The sequence below is a fragment of the Homalodisca vitripennis genome, chromosome 1, assembly GCF_021130785.1.
Source record: "Homalodisca vitripennis isolate AUS2020 chromosome 1, UT_GWSS_2.1, whole genome shotgun sequence".
NCBI lineage: Eukaryota > Metazoa > Arthropoda > Insecta > Hemiptera > Cicadellidae > Homalodisca > Homalodisca vitripennis.
The window spans coordinates 66,487,611-66,506,407 of record NC_060207.1 but is presented as its reverse complement, the minus strand read 5'-3'; the positions used below and the strand labels follow the sequence as shown (position 1 = coordinate 66,506,407).

General features: G+C 33.7%; 1 long non-coding RNA gene across 2 annotated transcripts; it reads right to left on the bottom strand.

Annotated features, from left to right (window-relative positions):
- Window positions 1-391: 391 nt before the first annotated feature.
- Window positions 392-17,435, bottom strand: LOC124363767. 2 transcript variants are annotated; one of them, XR_006922554.1, is made up of 3 exons: window positions 17,087-17,435; window positions 15,956-16,065; window positions 392-1,656 (listed from the first exon to the last, which is right to left on the bottom strand). It is a non-coding gene; the product is annotated as an uncharacterized LOC124363767 (long non-coding RNA). The 2 variants fall into 2 exon arrangements; XR_006922553.1 differs by having other exon boundaries at window positions 392-1,574.
- Between the last annotated feature and the right edge of the window lie 1,362 nt (window positions 17,436-18,797).

Below are 18,797 nucleotides of genomic sequence, written 5' to 3'. Positions count from 1 at the left end.
TTTAACGGAAGATAAATTCTCCGCGAAGTACAACGTTATTAAAGTCTTCAATCATGAACATTACGACATGATGTCACTTCTTGAATACCTATTTATTTAATTTATTTTTTCTAATATTTATTTATTCTAAGTACCTATTAATTTAACGAAACGACAGGCTGAAAAAAGTTTTTAATTCTTTACAATAAAAGCATCGTTCCAGTTTAATGCAATTTTTATCAATGTAGAAAAAGCCTAAATTATTCTTAAACTCAACAGACATTTAATTGAAATCTTCAATTTTAGTAAATTAAAATACGTAACGTACGATAGTTGCAGACTTTGATATTGAGAATTTTAAATTAACAACGTCCGGTGCTACATGCAGAATTAGCAAGTTTCAGGGATTGTGAGAAAAATAATAAGAATTCAACAAACTTATTAGGGAATGGAGAAAAGGATTGACTAACTTGTTCTATCACAACAAACAGACGAGACTCCGTCCGCATTTTGACAATAGTGTGTCAGAAATACACGAACCGCTATATCAGTGGCATATCGGTGAGCGAGGGGAGGGGGCATCACGTGACCAGTCACGTGGTACTGGCTGCTGTCGCACGCCCGCGGAACAGCTGACACTGTCGACTGACCATAAAGACTGTTGTTTCCGTTTCATTTTGCAAATGCTGAAAGTTTCATCAAGCGTTCTCGTCAATGGTTGATGAATTCTTCGATCGATCCCAAGACATCGTCGTACCACAAGCATCAAGATAGCATCATTACTAAACGACCTTTTAGATTATTAACCAAATGTCTCTGGAAGGAAATCACCAATGTTAAGACATTGAGTTTCTTACGGCCTCCATTCAAACACATATGAGTAGTCACAACATGACAGCGAAAGCTCCGTAGGTAACATAAACCTTTCGATCAATTTTTCGTTTTGTAGGTCCAGGTTTACCCGAGGACCTTATGTCATACACCAACAATAAATCTACACGTTAAAACGTGCTACACACATTATATTGCGTAACATGACACATTTTACATGGAACGTTACTTAGCTGTGGTTTATACCCATCTAATGTCGTATTTCACTATTAATTTATATACTGTTTGTTACTACTTACTTGGTATTTATATTACTCTCTTCATACCTGCATAATTATTTTGTTTACACATAAAAATCATTACTTCAACGTTTTTTATATAGTTACACCTTTACTGTTACACGTGCTATACTGTGTCTATTCCGTTATGTATCCATTTATATTATTATTGTTGTGAATTGAGTGTTCTCCAAATATAAAAAAAAATGAACTAGCCCTGTCTGGTGTACGATGTCCAAAAAGCCGTAAGTAAAAAGGTATTCGAGGCGTATATCAAAGGTATCACAACTTAAATAGTAAAAAAAATAGCCGTCACTTGATTAAATACTTTAATTTAAACTAAGGACATTGGTTGAAACAACTTTTCATTTTGTTTTTGTGTCCTTAGTTTGTTTATGTTTCTTGTTCCTAATGTCGGTGCTGGAGCGTTACGATGGTGAAGTCAGTAGTTCCCACTTCCACGCAACTGTGGCCTTGTGCGGTAACCTTGTAACAGTCGTAACACTTATCTGTAATGTCCTTTATTGACTGGATGACCCATAGAGCAAATGTTTGGTGAAGAATACTCCTTTAACATACAGTATAAATAAAATCAATTACCTTTACCTTGCTGCGACTTTAGAGAATCCGAGCTATCTGAAGCAAAGTCATCAGGTATGGAAAACAGACCCGTGAACAACTCTTACATTCACTACTAATAACTCGTATGAAGTTTTTGTAAGTTTTCAAAAGTTTCTTCCAGCTTTTGGCAAAATTATAGGTATGCAGATTTGTTCCAACATGTACAATAAAAATAGAGGCATGGAAAAAAACACTACTGCCAAGAAACTAATCAACCTAAATTTACCTAAATCTGGAATAAGACAGATACAGAAAGTACAAAGTTTAAATTAGCAACGTTTCATGTTAATGTGAGATAAGACAACAGTTCGGAAATTTAAAATATAGACTATGCAAGGTCTACTAAATGTTAATATTTTCCTACAATACATATATCACAACACTGACTGTTGCATGTACATGTTTTTATATTCAACAATTTAACAAAACATAATTTGGATGAGGAAATGATATAACTTATAGTTCAACAGCCACGTGTCGATAATGTTAAATTATTTTAACAGTTAAATAAAAAACTAAAATTATTAATATTTCTATCATATTGTGAATTTGAAACCAATCGTTAAATTTTATTTTGTTATATAACCTAATTATTTCCTGTCTCCTCATCTAAAGCAAAGAGATAAACATCAATCCCGGGCTATAATCTAATTATTATAACAAAATCACCAAAACTAATAAGTCTAAATTTTTATGTCAAAAGTGTATGAACTTTTTTTATTAGCTACACCAATGAAATGGAAATGTCCATGTGTAAGTTTTTTTTTTGTTTCACTGGTTTCAATTAATAATTTAGGTACCCCCGATCATTCTAAAAACTAAAAAATACAGCTTCAAAAACTCCATACATTTAAAAACGACCCTAAGACTGATACCTATGACTAATAAGTATACTACAGTATGTTCCAGTTTTTTGTTCTTAGCTCAAATAATGTTTTGACTCTTGTGACACAGAAGTTGAATCGTCCCCAAACAAGCTTTTCATTGACGTGTGTAACCATGGTCACTTTAACACGCCCTTCAGAGGCATGCAGGACTACCCAGAGATTTAAATGTTTTCTTGCTTTAATGTCTACTCAAGGATCAATTAAAGAGGAGCTTAACTTTTCTCGTATCTGTAAAAGTTGAAGTACACACAGATCTACAAGATATCATTTATTGATTATGTAGGCTAGGAAATCAATATTCTCTATGAAAATATGGTGAAGTTAAAACTTAGTAAGACAACATTGTTCGATCAATAAATAGATTGAAATGAAACTATATTCAAACACGTAAACATGGCTAAGTATATATTTCAAAAATTAAATTTTTTAACAAATATAAATTATTTGCCATAAATAATACTAAATATTATTCAATGAGATAGGATTTGTTCTTATGTATTCTATAATTACAAGCCATCTATATTGGTGACCATCCTGATTTCAGCCTAATAAGGACAATCTTAAACATGTTTACATCTTTATTTGCGGTGGTAGAATGATAGAAGATCTCATTTTGAAGATATTGAACACCCATTTGAACGCCTTTTGGTTTTTTAAATATTTTATTGGTTGTTTAGGGGATAATCAACTTGTTACACATTTTCGCTTAAATAACTAAAAAAATATACACTTTACAAGAAAATGTATTTGAATGTGTATTAACTATAAATTTCAAATGAGATGTTAACCATCATTCTACATCTCAATATAAGTGTGAAAAGTGTTTGAAGTTTAATATTGCACTTATCAGGTAAAACCCAAGATGATTTCACTACGGCCTTAGTTGTTTCAAAACTAGTCTATTATATTTATATAATATTTTGTATTGAACGAAATAAGTGCAATACAATAGAAACCAACATAAACAGAGAAGTCCACTTCCACTGTCGTGAGGGAAACCATCTCATCCTGCTATTGTATCGTGTGATGTGTGACTGGTACATGCTATGGAGATCTCTTCTACTCTGTCAATGTAGTTCTTATATTGCACTTAACATGAACTCTCGGTGATGGAAAATTTTATACATGTATCATTAAAATATTGTGTTTTATTTCAGAAATTCTTAAATGTACTTAATTCAGCATTAAATTATACGAAATTTTCAGTTGTGTATTTTTTGGTGCAAACTGGGGTAGTCTTTATTGCACATCATTTCCATTTTCTTTTAAGATCTAAACTAAAGATTTTCAGTGAAAGTAAACTCGTCAAAGTACACGTATCTGGAAGCATGAGCTTTTTTATTTTCTTTTAATTAATTCTCTCCTTAACCTAACATCCTCGACATGTCTCGAATTGGTGATAGAGAAAACAATATACTGTAATATTGAATGATAATGGAAGAAGTTCTCCTTTTGTCCTGGATGTAGATCTTATCTTATTCCAGATCTACAATATATTCCCTTTAAGATTTGTGGATTACTAGCTACTACCAGTAGCACCTCTCACATTCTCAGGCAGTGAGACCAGGAAATAATACTCAAACCCTTTATAAATGGGATACCAAGCTGTCCTGATATAATGTGGCCTGATGTGTGTCAATTACATTCAAATTATTGCTAGACAAAACTAACAATAATTATTATAAACTGAAGTAAAACAAATCAGTCACAATACTTCTGCTTGAAATAATCAACCATTGGCGGCTGTCCAGTAAATAGGCTGATTTACAATAAAGACAGTAGTTATAACAGGCAAACAAGTATAACATTGGTTGTTACTCCTGAGATGCTTGCTACAAAACTTTTGTTACCATTTGTTGGCTGAACGTTAGCGCAGCCTATCACTCATGGGCCTGAACAATTTCATTTCGGTCTGTCTGTCTGCAGGTATCTCGAAAATGAACTGACATATAGACTTGAAATTGTGCGTAAAGCTTCATTTCTACGTAAGGAACACTGAACTTGATTATGGTGAATGTCATGGGATTTTGCTGAGTGTTAAAGAATATTTTTAAATTTTTGGTTTTATGGGTAACCATGATATATAGCAACTAGAAAATAGCAGAATAAATAAATTTGTAAACAAACCCAATATACTCATACAAGATATTAACATTTGACATATTAACACATGTAGCCTAACTATCCTAGCCAACAACATACAAAGTATCATGGTAGAGTATTTTTTTTAATGTTTCTCCATAGTAATCCTACATGTATTTTAAAAGCATATATATATATATATATATAATGGCTTCTTTATCTGGATATTTATTAAAAGGAGACTCTCAGAAAAAATGTGTATTAATTTTCGTGGAGAAACAACAGGTGTTAGAGAACAGCAATATGGTCATGAAATGAAATTTACATTACATTTATAATTTATAATGATATCAAAAACCTGAAATCGGTTTACCTGAAAGCACATGTCATTTGTTTTAAACTTGTGTTCATTGCAATCTTAAACGCTTTGATTGTATAAATTGTAATTGATCTATCTTCGTGCCAGTTGCATAACCTTATGCTGTTGCAATTTTAAAAGTCCTGGAGAAGAATGTTGAACAGTCTTGCTCCAATATAGAAGTGTTTTTTGGAGAAAATTTTAGTTCTGTGTGCTGGCAAAGAAGAGTCAAAGATATGTATATACATATACACTACAAAATGCACTGGGAAAATGCTATTTTTTGTGGGATTCAGCGTATCAGGGTCAAGAAATAAAAAGAATACATAGTGCAGGATACAGATGTTATCATACATTCAAAGCTGACGTTCTCTAAACAGCAATCTCAAATTAACTTTAGCTGAAACTGAACCAAGTCATGCATGTCATTAACAACTGGATGGCAGATCATGGCCTGTCTCTGGCTCTAGCTGAGACAGAGATTGTCTCACCAAGATGAGGATAGAAACTGTCACATCTCTCTGCGTGGGTGGGGTGATGGTTCAGACGGTCTGAACTGCCAAGTACTTAGGGTAACGGTCTTGTACGCTGACTTGGAGGAACCAGATTTTCCGAACTACGGACAAGGTCACTAAGGAGGTCTAATCCCTTAGTCGCCTGATGACCAACATTGATAGCCCCAGCTCCAGCCGTAGAAGACTTCTGATGATGTAGTCATGTCCATTCTCCTGTATAGAACTGAGGTTTGAGCAGATACGCTAAACAATAAAGCGTATCGGATGCGGCTCATATGAGTGTAGCCTCAAGCACCACTCAGAGTCGCACTCACAGTCTCTGAGCCAGCAGACCGATCATTGGAGTCATCCCTGTCAAGCTCTTGATAGGGAAGAGGAAGGCGATCTATCAGCAACAGGGTGATGACTGTTTTAAAAATGAAGAACATGCTTGCATCTACTGACAATGGCAGAATGATGAATCGCAGGGACAATGGACTGCAAGACTCATCCTGCGGGTCCAACCTAGGGTGGAACGGCGACACGGTGAGGTGGACCACTTGCCGAGTGGACATGGGTACATCCAGTCTTACCTGTTTCGTATGGGCAAAACCGGGTCACCAGACTGCATCAATTGCCTGGGTGTTACCAACGACGCAGAACAAATTTTCATCTGCTACTCACGTTGGTAAGGACCCTGCCACAAGGCAAAATGAATTGTTGGTGCCTTTTTGGGAGACTCGGTCTGCCACGTGTTGCTGGAGGACCAAGAACAGTGGGCCTGTTGGTCGCACTTCATCCAGGATATCTCCCATGTAAAGAAGGCTGATCTAGATCATCATGGGGTCTAGACCTTAGTTCTTCGAAGGTTAGATCGACACGAGCCCTGAGGGGTTAGGTTTAAATCACCTAACCTGAAGTAATGTGACAAACAGTTTCCGGATTAGGATACTTGAAGTATAGAGTAGGTATAGAGACTAATCACCTGTGTGTAAAAATGCTTCCTGCCTCTCCCTCAAAAAAATATTTCTAGGTGTTAAAGCAAATGACTCAATTTAAAAGAAGTAAATTATTGCCCCAAAAGTATTATTACACAAAATTATGTTAATTCAATAATTTGTTTTATGTTTTTATCCCTAAAATCCACCAATTATACCTCACTCAAAACAGCCAACCAATTAGAATCACCAGGAATTGATTACCTGAAACAGCCCTAATATGTGAGCATACAAGACATGAAAAATTAGATCTTACAACAAAGCTGAGAAATATGAGAATCTTACCAATAAGAAATGTTCACTTTCAAGATCAACTTAAACATGTTACTGCACATAAATACATCTGAAAACATGAAAAATTCTTAAAAAGTTCAGAAAACTTAGTCTTTCTTAAACTTCACTAAACTTAGTCAAACCTGACAATGGATTCGTCTTAAACAAGTTAAACAACTGAGATATTCCAAATAAAACCTTACTTTTGACACCAAAAGTAAATTTACTGAAGATCTTTTTAAAGTTTGGGGACTCGATCACAGAGCTTAACAACATTCCGAAGACTACAGATGAGTAGGAATACCTGTCATCTAAATATTGAAGAAGGATGTCATCTATCTATGTAATGAGTACAAGTATCTTATCTTATAGGTACAAAAATCTCTAGGCTGCCCATATAGTATTATCATTATCAGAAGAAGGTACTACAGTAATTTCGTTATAATCTGTATTCTGTAATTTTGTTATGTTAAAATCTGTACGTAATGAATCACTATCATTCCTTTCACAGTCTGTTACAAAAACTCACACAATATAAAAATAACATTCAAAACATATTCTTAGAATTCAGAAAATTTCACTGCTTAGATGTTACTATGAACAATGAATGTAATAACTCTTCTTCTGTGTGTAAATTCGCAACAATATTCATGAACAACAAGTTATTTTTATATATTATTACATTAAAAATAGTGTCAAGTGCAACTATTCACAACACTTTTTACCTAGTTTTCATGATTGAGTTTGAACAATGATAAGAGTAATGATAACTTTATCAAAAATTGTTTAGATTGCACAGCACCTGTCACATGGCAATCTCCACAATAATCTATCACAATATTGGATACATTCTGTATTATACAATTATTTAGATACATTGGAATAAAGTCATTATTTTCCAAACATAATATAATTCTTAGAAAATATGGTACTGAAAGAAAATATCATAAATATTATTATACACCTAAACGGAAAGTTCACTTACATTTTTAGTTGTTTAATCTTTCTGCGAAAAACTTTGAGTTGTTTCACGAAACAATTACCCCAATTTATTGCAATCTCAGGCAGTCCAATAACATCAAAATTCCTAAACATCGCACAAGTTTCCCTCATCAACATCTCCTTATCAGCAACACTAAACTTTTTAATGCACTGCGTGACTCACTCAAGGCTGAAAGTTCCTTCAAAGCTCATGAAAAAAGCGTAAAAACTATTTTATTGAACAGTTGCTCGTATAGAGTTCAGGAATATTTCAACCATACTATTACAGACACCTGAATATTAAATATTTTACTAGATGTATATTTTAAATAGTAACAGTATAGTGATAGTTATTACTTTTTAATATCTATTTGTGTAAACACTGTTGGTGTTTTGAGTTCTGAGTTCAGACAAAAGAGAAATTGTCAGCCTACTGTGTGGTATTAGGCTTCCTTAGACAAATTCTATGGTTGGACATGCACCATCATAGAACTCATTCTTGCCTATGTAGAAATAAATAAATAAGTTCCTTATTTGTGAGTAATTTCAGTTTATGTAACTGTTTTACAAAATGCCAATAACTATAAATATATCTAATTTTAGGTACCTATATCCAAATTAAAATATATTAAACCATAGTATAAAAGACTGTACCCTGAAAACGTTATTTAATCAAGCCGGATATAAAGTTTGAACATGTTTATTTTTAATGTCTTATAAGTAAATCCCTAAAACATGGGTGGAAGGTACTTTGGGGTACTCGGGGATCCAAAGTAAGAGAACATTTTCTTTGTTGCCTCTAGCTTTACAAATGGCAGTTGTAGCATGTCATCCTGTAGTGTCGTTCTCTAATCATCGCTTGTGCTTAAATTGTTTAGAGCTTACAAAGATCCCTTACCATGTCAAGCAAATTGACTTGATTTCTATAGTGAGAAATAGGATCAAATTTTCTCAGATTATAATCAAACCTTAGTGCACAATTTTGCCTTCGTGAAAGTATCGAATGAAGCTCCTGAGTCACTTTACAAACAAAGGAAGAGCATAATTATTGTTAAAAATACGAAGCAATTAATCATCTGTAAAACATTCAATCTAAGCCCATGTCCATTGACCAGCTTTTTATATTGACCAACTTGTCATCAGTAAATTCCACAACTTTATTGGCACTTGAAGGAGGTTACCAAAAGAAGTTGAGTGTAGTCTGCACATGAGTAAAGGGAAAACCATGACAATTCATTCCATGGACAGTGGTGTATAAGATGAATATAAGTAGACCCAAAACAAAGGCATCTGAAGTTTTAAAAACTACAAAACTGGTTTTTGGTAATTTTCTTGTATTTTAGTTGTCTGTTGCCGTATTTTTAGTAAATTAGAACAGAACCAATTAAAACGGTATCAGCAAACTTATAAAATTTTAATTTGGCTAGCAACAATTTAATGTCCACTGAATCAAATGCATGAGAGAGGTTCAGCATCACTAGGATACTCCCATGGCTCTTATCCCTTGCCATATAGCCTACAGCTTATAATCTCTACTATTATATAAAAATCTATTAGTGTCTTTATGTTTGTGTATGTGTTGGTGTGTATGTGTGTCACTCAATCACGTGAAAACTACTGTACTCATTTTATTGAAATTTTACATGGTTATTCTTATGGCCTCCTGGTTAACATATTGGCCTACTCTTATTTCAAAAATCCTTCTAGGCTACTCCCCACTGGTCTTGAACTCTCCCTTTTTGACTTAATCAGCAGATAGTAAATGTGTTTTTGTAATCAACTGTACTTTGTAAACATTATAATGTGCCAACATTAATCATATGTTTAATTAATATAAGTACCAGTTTAAATTACTTAATGTTTATATTATTGGAAGCATAGAGTAAGCTTAAAAGTAACAACACTTCCTACTTCAAGCATCTCTTTAATCACTAATGAGCACAGAAGTTATCCAGATAATAAAATAGGAAGTTTTAGTAAAAATATACGTTTAACTATAAATTTGAGCAAATATTAAGTATGCAGTGCTTAGTCATTAGTGTAATGCAGACATCAGACAAATTTACTAATTAATTTTTGCTATGGATTTAAAGATTGTTATAAAACACATCTTAATTGGTTTTTGACTGAAGTAGGCCCTTTAGACAAACTCAACAATGGGACCAAAAATATATTAGACTGAAATAAACTACAATGGCCGTATAAACTTTTTGACTGAAATAGGCTTCTCAGAGTGGTGTATGTGTATATGTTCTTGATCGGGGCATCAACCCACAATCAACTTCCATTTCAAAATGACATAGAGTCCCATTATGCATTACAACATGAATATATTAACTTAAAAGCTAAGAACTTTAACTAGGATTCATCCACACTGGCCTAAAAAATGGATCAGAAAAATGAAGGCCACAAATTCCCAATTGTGGGAAATAAGTTATTTTAAGGACAATAGGTTACAAGTACAAAAATGTCATAAATATAATTTTTATGTGGCTAAGATTATCATGCTATAAAGATTAAACAACTAAAAATGTAAGTGGACGGAAAGGTAAGAGTATTCGAATCCTTAAAGATTGGCCTGAAGGAAACTTGTGAGTTATCCTGAATGCTGATCTCAATGCCCTCTTTTGAAATTTGAATATTGGCCTAGTGCATTCGTATACAAATTCCCAAATGGCCACAGCATAAGACAGATGGATATATCATATAATAAGCAGTAGAGTTTCCGCAAATTTGGATAAGGTAAGAATTACAAATATCCCTTAACTCAATCTCTTGCAGACAAAATCAATGTGATCCTGTAATATTAGTTGGCTGTCAATATACACCCCAAGAAACTTTGAGACGTCACATAGTAGCACAGTAATCTCTCCCAAAAGCAGTTTTGGCTGCTTCAATCGTTTGTATCTATTGGTGATAAAGAAATCTAGTACTTGAGATTTTGCTTCAATCAGCAATAGTCTGTTTCTTTGAAACAAATGCATTAAATTACTGGTTTCTCTAGAAGCAAAATTCTAAAGGTTGGTTTGTCTTTGAGACTTTATGGAAATAGAGGTGTCATCCGCAAAGAGAGAGACTTTAGCATTTATGGCAGTAATAAAAGATGGCAGGATGTTAATAAATAAGAGGGAAAATAGAGGATCCAGACCCTTGAGGAACTCTATACTTTATCTCCATTGAATTTGATCAAACAGAGCTTTTACAACATGTAGAATTCCCAAAAGAAACTGCCTGCGTCCTTCTCATGAGATATGAAGAGATCCAAGAGTGGGAAACTCCTCTAATCCCGTAATAGTCAAGTTTTTGTAGGAGCAAATTTTGATCGACCATATTGAAGGCACTGGTAAGATAAAAAAGACTCCCATAGCCAATTCTCCAACATCAAGAGCTTGCAAAAAAAAAAGAAAGCACATTGTGAATAGCCTCAGTTGTCAACTATAACTTAATGAATCCAAATTGTTTAGGGTGAAGTATATTGTTTTTATTTAGAACAACCAGTAGTCTACTGTATATCTGGAAAATCTTTTCTAAGATCTTAGAGAAAGTTGACACTAACGATAGTTGCAGCAAATATCCAATTTCCCTTTTTTGTGCACTGGTGTCATAATCGCATGTTTAAGAGAATTTGGAAACATACCCTCCTGAAATGACATGTTAATAAGGTATGCCAAGGGATTAGAAATGTCACTGAGTTCCTGTCTCAACAGTCTGGGGAACATTTCGTCTTTGAAGGCTTTGGTTTCAAGGAAAGAATTGTTTTACATACCTTTTCCTCTTTAACCATATTGACAAACAATAAATTTCTCAAAAGGTTTGAAGTTACTGCACTCGTTGGTATGGCTTGTGCCATGAGCCAACATGGAATAAAAGTGTTTGCAACCTCAAAGGAATCTGAAATGATATTACCACTCATGTCGGTTAAGTCAGTCATTTCTAACACATTCTGGGATTTCATGGGTTTCTCAGAATTCACACCTTCCCACGTAGCTTTTGATCTGTTAGGTGAAGAGGAAAATTTTTTTAGTATTTTATCCGATTTGGATTTTTTAATTTATTTCCTATACTCCCCTTTTGTTTTTTCGTAGGCTTGTCATGAATTATGATGAGAATCGAGATCCTTAGCAGCTATGTGCAAGAACTGGAGACAAATTTTTAAAGCAATTATTTCTGGATTAAGAACTGGCTTAGTTGAATGTGTATGAGTACTTAAGTTGCTTCCAACTACAGGGAATGATACTTCAAAGTAACAATGTAGGCTACTGTTTTTAGAAATTCATTGAATTTCGCATCAAAACCTTTTGCAGCCGAAACATCCACCCAAGTTTCCCTGTTCAAATAATGTAGGAAGGAGCTTACGCTTTGAGGACTGAATCTTCAAGACTCCTTATAAAAAGGAACTTTCAGTTGATTCATAGGGGGTATGTGTACAACCACTTCCTGGCCATGATGGTCAGAAAAAGCAGTCACTATAACTTTGCTGTTTATGTGACCACTCTCAATATTTGTAAAAATGTTGTTGATGGCAGATCTTGAGCTTTTCTCCTGTATATAGGAGGGTATTGTGTACCTCAACTCACACATTGCCATGTTATGGATAAATATCTTATTACAAGGACGCTCACTCAAAATGTCTTTGTTGAAGTCTCTAAGGACAACCACTCTAGAACCTTTGCATAAAATAAGATCTAGACATTGACTAATGAGACCAAAGAATTTGTTACAGTCATGACCAAGAGATCTATAAACAGCAAGGATCAGAAAACAATTCTTAATTTTTAATTTTAATTTTGATAGAGCTAGTTGGCATATGTTTTTGGAGGAAAAATCAGAAATATTAGCAGGCTTAACATCTAGTTTAGATTTCATAAATATGGCTACACAACCTTTCCAACGACGATGACAACAAAAAGCTGAGATACGTTTATATTCAGGGAGACAATAACACTCCAACTGTATTTGAGGTAAGTTATGCTCAGTTAGAGACATAATAACAGGACTATCACATTCCAAGTGTATTTGAGGTAAGTTATGCTCAATTAGACACATAATAACAGGACTATCACATTCCAATTGTATTTGTAGGGCCTCTTTTAATCATCCTGATGCCATTAATATTTTAGTGAAGTAAAAATATATATGCATTCCCCACACAGAAGTAAAATTATCCATGACCCGGCAAATAAAGAAACAAATGGATGCTACTTCTTTTTGCATACGGTTCTGATTTGACCTAAGAAATCCAGTTGGTTTTTTTAATTCATCCAAACAGTTTTGTGTGCATTTTGTCTTGAATTGGACTCAGTATCTAATTCACACAAATAATGTCTATTCGCTACGCTTTAAAGTGATATTAAGGGTCTGTACCATGAAAAAGCCAAACTCTTGTTCTGTACACTCTATGATGTGTTCTTTTATGTTTATAATCAATTGTGACCTCTTCGGTAGTTTGAGTTCCCATCCATCCCAAACCAAAAATGATCTTACAATAAGCCAGCAAGTTTCCTCTAATCCAATCCATTTAAATGCAAAACATGCTTTACATTAGAAAGTCTGGGAAATGCCTCAAGAGAAACAAAAGTGATGTGAGTATGGGTATCTGTAATTTTGCTTTTACGTCTTTATTTATTTCCGTTATTTGAGAGCTTAGGTTAGGTTTGTCATATCTTTTAGGAATTCCAAGCATGATAACATTAGTACTTTTAAGTTCATACAGTGTATTGGTAAGCATGTGTTGTAATCACCCATAGCGATCAAGAACATTATTTTTTTCAGCCAAATTTACAGCAAAATCCTGTTTTGAAAGTATGCAAAGATTATACTTTCTACTCTCCAAGACATTTATAATGGTTCACAATTCTTTTTATGTAATATTACAACTATGAAAACTTAATTGATTTAGATTATACATCAGACTAACTTATTAACTTCAAGTATTTGTGAAGATAAAGTAACAAAGTAAAAAAATTAAAAAAAGGAAGCAGAGACTTACCTTCGGTCAAAATACCTTCACCGTTCCTTAACAAAGGGACCACTTTCATCCCTGCCAAAGGGATGTAAAAATGGTTTTTCTGTATGATTTTCTATCTATCTATCTGTTCAAAGAAAGTTTCCAAATTCAAACAAAAATAAAATATCATATTTTTTCACAAGGTTTAGTTTTATACTTTTGAGTACCAGGTTCTCCAAACTTTAGGAAATTTTGTCCTATAGGAATTTGTGAGCATATTTTTACTTTCAGGTGATATTTTGGGATTTTTTTTATATAGTTCTAATAAGACATATCAAAATGTAATTTGAGGGGTTAGGTACTACATATTTGAACCTAAAACACCTTGTATCCCACAATGTTGAATTTTTAACCCGTATATCAAAGTTTAGAGAACTTTTTCAGGATTGTTTCTTGACATGGTTGTGTTCAACCAAATGAAAATCAAATTTGTATTAATATGCACTACATGTTCTCCTTCAAGTTACCAGTTCTAATATTCCACCTAATTGAATTTTTTTTACCTTTATGGACACTTATGATTTTTTAAATTGTACAGGATATTTCTGATTATTACACAGATAGGCTAATCTTAAATATTAAATTTGTAACAATACAAGGTGTAGATAAAATAATCTGACTGACGTTGGAAACAAATTTTACTTACAGATAATTACTGCCATCAATGTAGTCCCCTTCTCGATCTCTACACCACTCCATGCAAATTTTCCACTCATAACAATACTGCAGATCATTTTCCGTAAATCTGTTCGTGACTTTCGTAGCTTTTTCTTATACTGCTTTAACAGTCTCAAATCTCGTTTCTTTCAAAGCTGACGACATTAGGGTACATAAAACAATCACAGGGGGTTAAGTCGGGTGAGTAGGGTGGATGATCTAAAATGGAGATGTTTTGTTTGGCCAAAAACCTCTTCACTGACAAAGAAAGTTTTGTGAGCTAGAGCATTGTCCTGGTGGAGGATTCATGACTTGTTTTACCACAAATTGTTCCGTTTTCTCTGTACACGTTCATATAGGGTAATTCATACAGGACGCTAATGTAGTAGGCTAACTCTGATTCACTGTCTGCCTCTCCAGTACCCAATCAATGGGCATGATCCCTTTGATATCAAAAAAACAATCATAACGGCCATGAATTTTGATTTTTTTCATTTACGCTTTTTCTGCCATAGCGAAAAGCAGGAGATTTCAAAAGCATTGATTGACGTCGTCACCGTACACTTTTTGTAACATTACAAACGTTTCACTAGCTACAGATAATTTTAAGTTTGAAAAGAAATTTGACTCAACATTTTTCCGCCACAAACACAAAAGGTTAACTGGTGCTACGGATGGAATAAGTACAGGAGCCTGATGAAACTCGTGGGGGGAGAGTCATTTGACTAGCCATACAGTATTCAGCCTTATTGTGTTCGTTCTGTGGCTTCACCAATACTAATCCAATTATTTTCTAGCCACACCTCGTACACCCCACCCTCTGATACCTAAACACCTTGTGTCCTACAATTGTGAATTTATTCTGCATGGATTAGAAGACATATTTTATTTTTTGAGACCTTGATTTTGATTTATTACAGGTTATACATATTTGGCTGAACATAATTATAATTTGTCATAATATACTATTCTAATATATTTTTCTTTTAAGTACCTTGTGTTTTACAGTTTTTGTTTATTGTGCTGAGTTTTGAATGGAAGGTTTGTATATTTTTTTCACTGAAAGTTTTTGGTTTTCTATAAAATCTCAAATTTCTTGCATCATGCAGAATTTCATAAATTAATATCTGTTATACATAGTATATATAGACAATTTTTAAAAGGATAATTCTTGAATGCAGAATAACAATAAATATTACTCATATATGGAAAAAAACAATAGGGTACAGTCTGTTATTATTGAATTATTTTCAGTTACTTGATATGAGAAAATGTATGTGGTTAAATAAAACGTTCTGACTTATCACAGTAATAGTATATGTCACTGTTGTTACTGCTGGGACTTGATAATAAGATCCCTGTCTATAAATAGCTCAACTTTTTAATGCTGATTTTTTTATTTATGTACTGAGAATTAGAGAGAGGAAATAATCTTTTAAGACTACATAAAACTATTTACATATTATAATTACAGCTTATTACAGACAGAACAAGAGACTGCAGACTCACCAGTAGTAGCCAGTGCTGCGGGTTGTTCCACACCAAACAGACGGCATGGCGGCGTGCCAGAACCGTAGCAGGGACCTTAATGTCCAGTGGTAACTTTGGGATCTTCATATCTGTCAGGAAATACGTTAAGAAAATTAGTGCTTTACAAGCAAATTGTCAAAGCATACTTTATCTGCAAACAAGTGTAGGCTTAATGATTTTGGCTAAGAGTCAATCGGGGGACTAGAAAAATTTCATTTATTTGCTAGCACATCTCACAAACAAACTGACCTAAGACAAAAGTTTGCATTAAGCTTCATTTCTAAATGGTATCATTGAGTGTGTTGATGATGCATGTCACTCCATGGAATTGGGCTGATTATTAGCAAATCTTTTTACATTAGTCTTACGGGTTGCTATAATGGCAATGAGAAAATAGTAGAATAATTAAAGTTTTAAACAAACAAATTTCATTCATATAAGATTTCAACATGTGATATTTTATTCATAGAGTTCAAAGAAAAAGAAAATGAAAAGCCAATGTTTAGAGTTGGTAACAAGATTTGATATTTATAGCTATAGCTTAGTAGTATCTTTCCACGCTCACTAAAATTTTTATTATATGAACACTGATTTGAAAAAGAAAAAACATAATGAACAAAACAAATTGTGAATGTATCATGTGGCAAGATACTTAAAGAAAGATTTCATATGTAAACTTAATTTTGCATATATCATTTCTACATAGACAATGAGTTTTATTATGGTGTATGTTAAATCATTGAATTTTGCCTGAACATCACTGAAACCTATCAATCTTCCCCTTTGTCTGCCAGTGTGATATTAACATTTATTTTTGTACAATTGTCTATCTATCAAGAATGAAATGAGCTATAGATTTGAAATTTTGCAAGCAACCTCAGTGAAGCCTATTACACGACATTTAGTGTTGCTACTCCTAATTCTGTTTTATGTAGTATACTGAACCTTATGTTAAAAATAAAACTATTTCTAGATCCAGTTATCTCAAATACCTGTAAACTCAGTGAGCCAGGTCAATATGGTTTGTGAAGAATATTTAGATTAATATGACAAAATTACTTTTGTCATGCTAGGTCCTAGGTTGTCTGCCTTTACTTAGGTTATGCCTACCTTTAAATTATCCTGTATATGTCTGTAAATTAAAATAACCAGTTCGAAAACCTAATTTCCACTGATTATACCCTAAACAATACCACTGTACCCTTAATATGAATAAAAAATACAAAGCACCATCATAACCTAAGCACCAGGAACAGCCACAGTTGAGGTTATGTTACAGAACCATTTGCAACATATAATTAATAGATTTTATGACAGCATGTACATTGTAAATGAAAACTGTATTAAAAACTCCAAAGGCACTCCAATAGTTACTTATTTTCTATAAATTACTCTTTCCGCGATTAGAAAGTGTTATGTTATGACTGGTATAAACAATGACACCAACCATGTTTACAAAACACTTTTTGTAATTGAGTGAGTGTAATAACCGAACAAACACGTTCGAGTATTTCTTTTTGAATGGTTTCGGTTATTTGATTTCAATCTGTTTATTTGGATTACTCTATTGAGAAAAGATGGCCCCTTGAATAAACCAAATCTGAGGAAATAAAAGAATAAACTGAGAGTCTCCTCTCTGAAGAAGTTATTGAACTCTGCTCTTTACCTTGGTGAGCCCAGGTGCTTGTTGTTAAGGGTGAAGAAAGAAAGAAGCGATTGTGCAATGAATATTCACAAACTATTAACAGTTTTCCTACGCTAGATGCATACCCACTGCACGGGTGGAGGATATTATAAATTAACCATGAATCAATGCATCTCTTAATGAGGAATATTAACGTTAACGGTTTGTGAAATAATTTTGAAGACCTAAAGATGCTTATTAACACCATAAACCCAAAGTTATTATGCATTCAAGAGATAAAATTGTCACCTCAAACAAAATTATAAATTAATGACTATAACATCTTTCTTTTGGATAATTGTCAGGAAATAACCTGTGGTGGGTGTTGCGATACTAGCAGATGCCTCCCTAAATGCCAGAGCGTTAACCATGGCCACTAATCTGCATGCGATTGCAGTAGAAATCACCGTTACCTTTAAATTAACAGTCTAACCTTTACCAAATTACCTTTTAGTTTGGCTATACGAGATATTTACGAGATATAAGCAATCAGGCCCCCTCTCCCTTTCTTATAGTCGGCGACATCAATACAAATTAAATTGATCTATCTGCAGTTCGGCTTTGGCAACTCGAGTCTATTGGAGTGTACTTCCTGACGTGTCAGGGAATGACCATGCGCCCAATGCCATATCATTTCAGTCTTTTCCTCCTCTGACTATCATATTTTCAAGGTGGAAGGTAAAAAGACCCGATTGGAGTAAGTTCCAAAATAATACGGCTTCTCAAACCACTAACATTCGAAATACAGACATAAACACAGCAAATGCATTGTTTACATCTGCAGTTAAAACTGTGGTCGAGCTAAGATCCCAAAATCTTCTGGGAAATAAAGTCGACGACCAGTTCCTTGGTGGTCCGAGGATTTTTCAAATACTCTAAGAGATCGTAGGTAATGTTTAAAAATATTTAACAGACTTCCGATAGAAACAAATCTTAAAAGATACCGAAAAGCTAGAGGAAAGGCGAAACCAGTTTTCAGATTAAGTAGAGGCAGTCATGGTTGGATTACACAAGCAAATTACAAAGAACTACTCCCGCAGCAGATGTTTGGAAAAATCTGCGAGCAATTTTAACAATCCACCTCTTCGATCTGAAAAAGGCGATTACATAGTTACAGATCCTTGGATTATCGCCAAT